Raw genomic sequence first — 12087 nt, forward strand, 5'->3', positions numbered from 1 at the left:
TGTTAAAACAACATTCCCATCTCTAAGATGCCTTAGAGAGGAATCAAGATAAAGGATCAAACACAGCTGTAGTAGATTAAAGACGGCCTCAAATTCACTGTCATTCCTCCAACTGAAAGGGTCTAATTTCCTTGATTTGAATCTGGGTTGATCTTAGAGACTTCCTTGACCATATGCTATAGAAGGAATGTCACTCTGAGACTTCTAAGGCTGAATCATAAGAAGCCTAACAGATCCTGCCTAGGTTTCTGGAAACATTTGTTCTTGGAACCCTCAGCTACCATGTAAGAAGTCTAGCTATCCTGTTGTAAAGACCAAATAGCAGGCCCTGAGATTACATGGAGGGAAAAAAAAAGAACAACAACAACAACAAAAAGCTGCGCCGGTCTTCAAGTCATCTCTGCTAAAATGCCAGACATATGAATGAAGCTATCTTAGAACACCCAGACCACAAGCTAAGTACCACTGAGTGACTCCTGTCAATGTTATGCTGGAAAGAAAAAATCTCCCTGCAGAATGTTCCCTTTTATTACAAAGTCACAACATAATAAGATATATCAAATGATTGTTGGTTTTAGGCCACTAGTTTTAAAGGTAGTGTGTTATGCAGCCATAGATAACTGGAACACAATTCAACATTAAAAGTATCTGCTAAGCTTATTGATCAGATGACCAATGACAATAACAAGATTGCTGTGAGGCCAATTATTACCTACAATGATGCAGGTTATATTTGGTATTTTTTTTTAAAGATTTTATTTATTTATTTGACAGAGATCACAAGTAGGCAGAGAGGCAGGCAGAGAGAGAGAGAGATGGAGGGAAGCAGCTCCCTGCTGAGCAGAGAGCCGATGCGGGCCTCAATCCCAGGACCCTGGGATCATGACCTGAGCTGAAGGCAGAAGTTTTAACCCACCGAGCCACCCAGGCACCCTTATATTTGGTATTTAATAATTCAAAATAGTGTAGAATCTGGAACAAATTATCTTGAACTATACAAATTACTAGTTAAACATTTACATTGTAAGGCACCTTATATTAACATCATTCTATTTTATAATCACCATGAATTAAAGAGTCTTTAAATCAGCAAGTCGTAGATTAGGAATAATGAACAATTATGTTTAGAGTGAAATAACTCTATTAGAAAACTCCAATTTCCATCGAAATCTCCCCAAGGAACAAATGTGGTGTGTGTGTGTATGTAATCTATGTCTACATTTATTTATTGATTGATTTTGTTGATTAGTGGGCTAATTTAAAGCCAAAACACAATCTCAATCTCACTCGGTCTTAAGCTCTCTAGAAATACAAAGTTTTTCACATCCTTTCATTTTTTATTTTTATGACTATATCTCCCAATTCAATAGCATCTGATGGCATAAACTGTGAGTCTCTGTGAAGCAATACAATAATAACAGGATAGTCATTAGTGCCAAGACAAACCTCTCACATCCTGAGGACATCGTTGAAGTTTCTTTTTGTTTTTGTTTTGTTTTAAATACATATAAACCTACAGAAACATAGGGCTGTCACTATAGAATACTGCTAAGAAAGGCTTAATTCAATAGTTAGAACTTTCATAGAATCGGGAAAAGAAAAAATAAAGAAAGCTTACTTAAAATAAATGTGTTTGGTACAAATCAAAATTGAATTGTAAATGGGGCTCCCAGGAACCTAACAAAGAAGCATAATGCTTTTTTCCTTCTATCACCTATGTCTTTACCTTTGCAACCACTTTTACCGCCTATACTCTTGAAAATGCAAACCACCAGCCAAAAAAATTGTGTTTTGCAGGTGAGCACTGTGACACTAATTTTAGATATTTTTCTTTTACTCTGTAAAAAAGAAAATGAAATAAGCAAAATATGAAACATTATATTATTTCATCATCAGACTTTAAGAATTTCTGACCTTAATTTTTGTGAAATTAGCAAACATCTCTGACATCTACATGCTCTGCTAAGATGTGTTTAGTTCTTTTATGTTATTATTACTATTATTATTATTATTATTATTTATTTTTTTAATTTTTTTTTTTCAAAATCAATCTGGGGGAACCTGGGTGGTTGTCAGTTAAGCGTCTGCCTTCGGTTCAGGTCATGATCCCAGTCCTGAGATCAAACCCTATATCAGGCTCCCAGCTCAGCAGGGAACCTACTTCTCCCTGTGCCTCTGCTGCTTCCCCTGCTTGTGTTCTCTCACTTTCTCTGACAAATAAATAAAATCTTTAAAAATACATAAAATTTAAAAACTCAATCTGTTTGATTTCTCAATGTGAGAAGTGTATGAGCTTTTAAAACGCAGACATTAAACATTTTTAAATACTACTATAATATAATGAACTTTAAAAGATACAAGTTGAAATAAAAAAAGAATCTATAGATTCTAATCCGTGGATGAAGAATTGGATTCTAATACAAAGATCAGGTATATATGCACAAAAACATAAAATCCTGACTTCTCTAAAAAGGGAACTTGAGTAGTTGTCCCTGGTAGAGTCTCTCTAAAATTCTATTGAAAATACCTATGAAGATATTATAAATATAAAATAACCTTCCCTACAACTCATTAAATACAACAACTAATCAGCCAAATGACACATTTGATAGCAAGACCTTGAAGAAATTTCATACTCACAATATGGTAATTAAGAGAGATGTATTCAGTTCCTATCCCTTTAAATAGATCACTTACAAAAGTAGCAAGGGTTACTTGTTTCTGCCATTATGCCTATACACACATTAAAGATTCCAGAAAGCCTGTCATGGCACTATTGAAGAAACTGAATTTCTGTGTCTCTTGAATAAGGAGTCAGAATTTGGTTCCTTCTTCTTGTTCCATGTCAATCCCCTTTATCTCTCTTAGAGTCTCTTATTTTAAGAAATAGTGCTGCCCTCAAAACTACCAATATAAAGGATCCTGAAGTAATTTTGGAAACTCTTTGGGAAGAGCAAAGAGTGGATGGTTTTTTTTTTTTATGATTTTTAATTTTTTTTATATTAAAACAAAAATAAAAACACAACAAACAAAATCAGGACGTGGAGATGAGAGATGTTCCCATTTCTGGAGTACAGAGGATCACTAGAAGAAAGCCATATAAAACCCAGAAATTAACTGGAGGTTGTAACCATCAATTTGCTGCTTTGTAATTGGAGACCAAGATAACAATGGAAGATGAATTTAAAGAATTAAAATAATAACCATAAGTTTGAACCCAGAGCCCTGGGAATAAACACTACAGAACCAGGAAAACTCTTCTATTAAGATTCAAAATAATATGTCTCAGAAAATTATCTACTGATAGATACCATGTAAACTTCACAAACAGATAATGAGATAATAGAAGGAAATTGTAAAAAGTTCAAATAATGGTTAACTAGAGAATACCTCTTATAGTGAAGGACACATATTTCACAAAAAGAGCATTAATCTAGAGGATATGAAACCAAAGTGAGCCATTACTAAAGAAAATAATTTGTTGTATAGAAAAGAAGAAAAAAATATTTAAAAAGTACTTCTTAAAGGAAATGACTCATTAGAAAAGAAGAAGTGATAAATTGGACAGGAAATAAATAAGAGAAGAAAGTCCCCAACATGACAAACTGAGATTTTTAGATTAAAAAGTTTGAGTGTCAGATGAACTAACTTAAAAAAAAAATCCACTTGTATCTTGGTGAAATTTATGAACTCATATGATAAAATGAAAAAATATATAATCTGTACAGAGAGAAGAGTTGATATATAAAAGAAAAAAAAACATTAGCATAGGAGTCAACTTCTCATCCTCAACACTAAAAAAGTAGACGTCAGTTGAATTTACAGACCTCGGAAAAATAGCAGACTATATATTCTGAAAACTTTTCCAGCTACAGAACACCTAAAAATGCTGGATAAAATACTGCAATCATTCTCTTTCCACACAAATACAAGCACACAGGTTTGGGTGTTAAGAAAGTAAGGGAATGCCAGCTAGTGCAACCTTAGCGTGAACTATGTGTTACCCAGAAGATACTTGCTGACAAAAATCCTTAAGCCAACAAAAACCTGGTAAATGGGACATTTTTGAAGAAACTGTGATGCTTTCGGTGCACCATGAAAAGGTTAGAAAATACCTTCTCTCTTGCAAAATCATGTTTTTTAGCTGTACGTTTGGATGGAAAATAAAGGGTCTCCCACAAGAATTTGTACCCATAGACTTGCCCTGTGTATATTTAGGATATGAAGATATATTATCTCTATGATCTGAAAACCATGAGCTCAGACATCATTTTAAAGTGCTCTCTTCTTAGCGGTCCTCCAATGTATCAGGAAAAAGCAACTAAAAATTCTCTCTGGAGGAACATAGCTTAAACTCAGACTTACGAGGTCACCCAAATGTGAACACAGATCCCTGAATAAAGAAATGTACACAAACAAGTAAGAAAAGAAACATAAATAAATAATTAAATTAGACCCATGAGTATTTCAGGTATAGATAAATATCTATGGATTAATATCTACATAGATAAAGATATTGTCAGAAAGGAATATAAAGTAAGTATATATGAAAATTAATGAAATGAAAGGGGGACTAAAAACATGAGCACATAATTAGAAACTATAAAAATGGCAAGATAAATATGAACGATTAAGTATAGATTTTAAAATGTTTTTAAATTAAAAATTAAGAGGTTAATTAAAGGGAGGTTTAGAAATAATTGAATACAGAATTAACTAATTAGAAAATAGATCTGAAGAAATACCCATTTCAATATAAGAGAAACTAAGAGATATTGTCCTGAGTGTGGACTGGGGGTTAGAAAGTGTATGCTGCTTCTCAAGGCAGAGGTTTCTGCATCATATTCAAGCAACAAAGTGAGCACCAACTTCTAACAGAGAGGTGTGGGCCTCGTCTGATGCACATATGACTGAGAAGAATCTGGAGATTGAAGCTATTTTAGAGAATCAAACTAACCATCCCTATACCACCTCTCTGAGTTCTAGTCCCTCCAAGGGCCTTGACCATGGTGCAGCTGATAGGCCAGAATAGAGAATTCAGCCTTCTCAGCAAGTATGCTATTCTTACATTTAATCCCTGGGCTTTATCCTTAGCTTTTTCTGTCTTAGCCTGCAGACAAACCCTGGCTTTCAAAATATGTCATCTTCAATTGGTAATTCACCACCTTCAGTTTTTCATTCAATGTACCTATAGCACCCAACAAGAGCTGTCCAATTCTATAATCTTTTTAAAAATATATACTTTTCCCCCAAATCACCAGACACCAGAGATACTGGAGGCACCATCACACTTTTGTATCAGTATTCCACTAGTGTTTACCCTTAGAAAAGCTTCAGTAATTATACCGGAAAAGATTTCCTTTATCAATTCTCTGTCTACTACCTTTGATGGGAATCTTCATTGTCAGCCAATGGATAAACATGATTTGTAGGACCACTTTTGAAAAATAAACTTCATTATTTGGACAGTTAGATTTATAGGAAAAATGAGAAGACACAAAATTCCCATATACCCTAATATCCAATTTCCCTTATTAATAACATTTTGTATTAGTATTGGACACTTGTTATAAGTAATGAACCCATATTAATACATTATTTTAACTTAATGTCCATAACTTATTCTTATTTCCTTAGTTTTTACCTAAAGTTATATTTCTGAACCAGGATTCCATTCAGAATATCACATTGTAGTTCACTGCTGTGTCTCAGGTCCTCTTGATGGTAATAATTTCTCAGACTTAATTTTTAATGACAATTTAGAGGAGCACTGGTCAGGTATACTGTAAGATCTCCCTCCATTGGAATTTGTCTATGTCCTTTTTATGATTAGACATGGGATTTTGAGGAGAACAATCACTGTGGTAAAGTGCCATTTTCATCACATCTTATAAAAGGTGTATGACATCAATATCATTTATCACTATCGGTGATGGTCTTGATCATCTCACTGAAGTAGTCCTTGTCAGGTTTCTTCACTGAAGAATGAGGGTTTCTTTTTCTTTTTTTTTTTTTTTTAACCTCCTTTTCCTACTGTGCTCTTTTGAAGGAAATCACTATGAGAAGCTCACATGTAACTGAACACTTATACTTTATTTTTTTCTTTTAGGGAGAGTATATAGATAAATTATTTGGAATTCTCTGTGTAAGAGATTTGTCTCTTCTCCTCCATTTATTAATCTCCTCAATCATTTGTATTAGTATGGACACATGAATATTTCTCTTACACTTTACTCATAACCTTCTGTGTTATATTAAGATAAACATGAGTCCATGCTAATAACTAATTCTAATCCATTATCATGTAGATTATTTAGCTTCCCTAATTTATCTGTAAATTCTCATCTTCAACAATGACAAACGTAGCTTCAACCACCTGCAATTGCTAGTTTCAGCATTCTCTCCTCCATCTCCTTCAGTGAGATTGGTTCATTTGTTTGGAGTAGAATTACAGTATCTGGAAACCATCTAGATTTCTTCCTGAGATCTCCCTATCTCCTAAATAATATTATTAAAATATTATATGTTGAGGTTCATTTTCTATGTGCTGCAAATTGTTATGAGTTTTGACAAATGCCTGTAAGGTACCATGATTGGAGTAGCATACAGAACAGTTTCACTCCCCTAAATACTCCAGCTTCACCTAATCATTCCTCTCTTCTTTTTTCCCCCTAATTCTGGCAACAATGGATCTTTTTACTCCTTTTGTAGCTGTACCTTGTCCAGAATGTCCTAGTGGGGATCACATAGAATATGGTCAATTCTATCAATGTACCATAGTTTGTTTTGTTTTGTTTTGCTTTGGTTTGTTTGTTTGTTTTTAATTCATTCACCTCCTCAAGTATACATCTTGGTTGCTTCCAGTGGTGGGAGAGTATGAATAAAGCTTCTATAAACATTCACATGCAGGTATTTGCTTACACCTAAGTTTTCATATTAATTTGGTAATGCCTAGGTATGGAATTGGAGTCAGTGACACTCTATTTTACTTTGTAAGAGACTGCCCATCTTCCAGTGTAATTGTGTGCCTTTGTGCATTCCCACCAGCAAAGAGTAGGAGTTCCTATTGCTCTGTATCCTCTTCAGCATACTGCTACATTTTGTTTTTATTTTAGCCATTCTAATTGGTATATAGTGGTATCTCATTATTTAAATTTGCAATTATCTAATGATGAGTTACATAGAACATACTTTCATATTTTCTGTCATCTTCATATCTTCTTTGGTAAGATACTTCTTTCAGATCATTGGTCTATTTTTAATTGACTTTTTCTTATTGAGTTATACTTGTTCCTTGTATAATTTTCAATATCTTTATCACATATATATTTTGTGTGTCCTCCCAGTCAGTGGCTTATCTTTTCATTCTCTTCACAGTATCTTTCACAGGACATTTTAATTTTAATGAAGTTGAAATTGCCACTTTTTTCCCTCTTAGATCTTGTCTTTGATGTTGTATTTGATGACTCATTGCCAAACCCAAGTCACTTAAATTTTCTGGTACTTTTTCCATATAAAGTTTTATAGTTCTGAGTTTCACATTTACGTCATTGTCCATTTTTAGTTAGTTTATGTGGAAAAATAGTCTATCTGGATTCATTTTTTTGAATATGGGCATCAAATAGTTCCAGAGCAATTTGCTAAAAAGCCTATCCTTTTTTTCTTAAATTGCCTTTACTCCTTTGTGAAAAATCATATAAGTATATTTATACTATATTCTATGCTATCACATCTATTTGTCAATGTGTCTATTTTTCTCTAAAACTGCACTCTTTCTATTTCTGTACTTTAATTTAGTCAGTTATTTTCATCCTTGTTGTTCTTTTTCAGCATTGTGTTGACTATTTTGAGTCTTTCTCATTCTCATATAAACTTCAGTTAGCATCAATTTGTTGATACCCACAAAATAGCTTACCAGAATTATAATTAGCATTATTTGAATCTGTAAATCAAGTGGGGAAGGATAGACATATTGATACCTCAGAACATGGACCATCTCTTCATTATTTAGGTTTTTTATTTCTTTCATCAGGGTTTTATAGTTTCTTACATATAGGTCTTACACGCATTTATTGTATTACACCTAAGTATTTCAACTTGGGGAACTATATATTATAAACGGTATTTTTTTTTTCAAATTCTAATTGGAATAGCAGTTCCAGTTTCAATATGATAGCATTTAATTTTTGTACATTAATCTTGAATCTTACAACTTGCTGTAGTTATTTATTAGATCTGGGGATTTTGGTCAATTCTTTGGCACTTGCTACATACACTATTGTCATGTTATCCACGGACTAAGACAATTTTACTTTTTATTCCCAATCTGTATAACTTATTTCCTTTATTCATCTAATTGTACTGGTTGTGTCTACAACTGTGAGGATGAGACTGTTAATAGGGTACATCCTGCCTTATTCCTGATTTTAGGGGGAAAAGTCCAGTTTCTTACCATTAAGAATGATGAAAATGGTATATTTTTCTACAGGTATTCTTAATAAAGTTGAGCAAGTTTCCTCCTGTCACTACATTGCTGAGGTTTTTTTGTTTTTGTTTGTTTTATGAATGACTTCTTGGATTTTGTTAAATACTAACTACAGCTTTTTAATAACATTATTCACTAAAATATTTTTAATTTTTTATTGAAATTCAATGTAATTAACATATACTGTATTATTAGTTTCAGAGGTTTAAGTTAGTGATTCATCAGTTACATACAACACCCAGTGCTCATTACATCAAGAACCCTCTTTAATGCCCATTATGCAATTATCCCCTCCCCTCCAGCAACCTGTTAGTTTCTTATAGTTAAGAGTTTCTTATGTTGTGCCCTCTTTTCTGTTCTCATCTTATTTTATTTTTCCTTACCTTCCCCTATGTTCATCTGTTTTGTTTCTTAAATTCCACATATAAGTGAAAAAATATGGTATTGTCTTTCTCTGTGACTGACTTATTTAGTTTAGCAAAATACCCTCTAGTTCCACCCATGTCAGTGCAAATGACAAGATTTCATTCTTTTTGATGGCTAATATTCCATTGTAAATATATACCACCTCTTCTTTATCCATTCATCTGTTGGTGGACATCTGGGCTCTTTCCATATTTTGACTACTATAAACATTGCTGCTATAAACATTGGGGTGCATGTGCCCCTTCAAATCACTATGTTTGTATCCTTTGGATAAATACCTAGTAGTGCAATTACTATATCTTAAGGTAGTTCTATTTTTAACATTTTGAGATACTTCCATACTGTTTTCCAAAGTGACTACACAAGTTTGCATTCCCACCAACACTGTAAGAGGGTTCTCCTTTCTCTGCATCCTTGCCAACATCTGTTTTTTCCTGTCCTGTTAATTTTAGCCATTCTAAATGGTGTAAGGTGGTATCTCATTGAGGTTTTGATTTTAATTTCCCTGATGCCAAGTGATGATCAGTGTTTTTTTCATGTGTCTGTTGGCCATTTAAATGTCTTCTTTGGAGAAGTGTGTGTTCATGTCTTATGCTCAATTTTTGACTAGATTTTTTGTTTTTTGGGTGTTAAGTTTGATAAGTTCTTTATAGATTTTGGATAAGAGCCCTTTATTTGATAAGACATTTGCAAATATTTTCTCCCACTCCATAAGTTGCCTTTTAGTTTTGTTGACTATTTCCTTTGCTGTGCAAAAGTTTTTTATCTTGAGAAAGTCCCAATGGTTCATTTTTGCTTTTGATTTCCTTGCCTTTGGAGACATGTGTAGCAAGAAAGTTGCTGTGGCTGAGGTCAAAGAGGTTGGTGCCTGTGTTCTCCTCTAGGATTTTGGTGGAATCCTGTCTCACATTTTGGTCTTTCATTCATTTTGAGTCTATTTTTGTGTATGGTGTAAGGAAATGGTCTGGTTTCATTCTTCTGCATGTGGCTGTCCAATTTCCCAACACCATTTGTTGAAGAGACTGTCTTTTTTCCATTGGATATTCTTTCCTGCTTTTTTCCAAGATTAGTTGACCATAGATTTGAGGGTCCATTTCTGGGTACTGCCCAGTGAACTAAGATATGAACAGTAAGTATTATATGCAAGGATTTAAAAGGAAGTGGTGTCTCATTTATGTTATATAATATTATTGCTTGCATATACAAATAGAGAAAGAATAAGAGGCAACATGAAATAATGAGGAAATCAAAATGTAAAAAATACTACAGAATACAGAGAAGAGAGGCTTAGAGACACCATCTGGGTAATAGGTATCTCAGAAGGAAAGAAATGTAAATAAAAATTTGTATCAGATGACAAAATGATGATAAATTTCTCAGAATTAAGGCAAATAGGAAGCTTCAGAATGAATGTGCTCATAGAATCATAAATAGGAAGGGTACAGTGAAAACTAACCTAGACATATTATAATGTTCTTAGAAATTATGATTAATTCTAAGTTTAAAGAAAAAAATACAGATTAACTACAGAGGAATAAAAATACAGTTTATAACAGAATTTTGAATACAATATTAGATATAAGAAGATAATGAAATATATTTTTAAGTATTCAAGGAAAAAATAAATTCTTTGGTTCATTCATATTTAGTCAAATCACTATTCAAATGTGATGGTCTACCTAAAATATCCAGAAGTTTTAACCCTCAGAATCTTTACCAAACAAAGACCCACATTAAAAATGTGTGATAACTTAGTCAACCATTAAAAAGAAAGAGTAATTAGTAGACTCTAAAAGATTTTTGATGTAAAGCTAAACAAATACTTTGTAACTGTTTTTGTCAAAAGAAAAAAAGGAAAAAATAAAAATACACAAAGAAATGCTATCTAAAAAAGAAAAAAAAAGAGAATGCAAATCCATAAAACCTAAAATTGAAATTTAGAAAGTAGTAAAATAATGGAATGCTGATTTTATTAAATTAGCATTTGTTAAAGGAGAGCCTGGGAGGCATAGTCGGTTGGGTATTGGACTCAGTTTAAATTCAGGTGATCTCAAGAGTTGTGAGATTGAGCCCCACGTGGGAGTCTGTGCTCAGTATGGAGTCTGTTTAGATTTCTCTCTCCCTCTACTTTTACCCTCTATCTCTAAAATAATTAAGTCTTTTAAAAAAAATCTGTGTAAATTAACATTTGTTAAGTAGAGTCCCACGCGGAGTGTTGGATGTCAAGCCATGGTTCAACAAAGATCCAAGGGAAAAAAAAATAGAAAAGTCTATTACTTACAGGTCATGTAGGAGATTCACGGCAAACCTCAAGGGGTCACATGGGGAGATGATGGAAGAATGAAGGCAGAGTACAAGCAGCAGGGTAGAGTCCATGGATAGAATGCTTCTGGGGTTCCAGAGTTAAGGCCAGATTGGTCAATTCAAACCAAAAAGAGCTAGGGTTATGATAAGCTCCACAGAGTCTTGTCTAAGGAGTGTCCTAGGAGAATGATCTAAGAAGCAAGAGAAACTGTCACCAGAAGCACTGGGGAAGTCATATCAGGAACTTAAACTTAAGACTCCATTGACTGTTATCTAGGGCATGCACTGATGAGTGGGGCTAATATCAATTCTAGGCCCTCAGTCACATAGAATGGATATGGAGGGCAGCATTATTATGCAATTGTTCAAACTCTCAACATGGGAATTTAGGGGAGGCATAGAATGGTGTTGAACAATTGTGATCTAATTGCAAGTTATTCCCTACAAGTCTAGGGAAGGTCTATCCCTCATTGTTGCTGACAATTACCACTGAGCCTTACTCCTTTTGAATGACTTTAGTTTCTAGAGTACTTCATATATATCTAATATGACTCCATATAATATGACTCTAATATGACTCCTTATATATCTTAATTCTCCATGACTTTGATATACACATGGATGATTCTCCCAATATTCTGGCATCTCATTTCCTTTAACACTCTTTCGGTGGTATTGTCCATCACCCAGTCTCAACCGCACATTCCATGGCCATACTATATAATTCTTTTCCAATAATTGTGATAATTCAGTAAATTTCATTTGCTACATTTTCTCATGACCACAAACCCATATCCCATTCTCACTCCCTCAACTATCTGACTCCACAGTTCTTTGCACACTAACACATTCGATCTATTTATTCTTTTACC

This window comes from Enhydra lutris, unplaced genomic scaffold, assembly GCF_002288905.1.
Source record: "Enhydra lutris kenyoni isolate GAN:26980312 unplaced genomic scaffold, ASM228890v2 scaffoldscaffold18, whole genome shotgun sequence".
Taxonomy (NCBI): domain Eukaryota; kingdom Metazoa; phylum Chordata; class Mammalia; order Carnivora; family Mustelidae; genus Enhydra; species Enhydra lutris.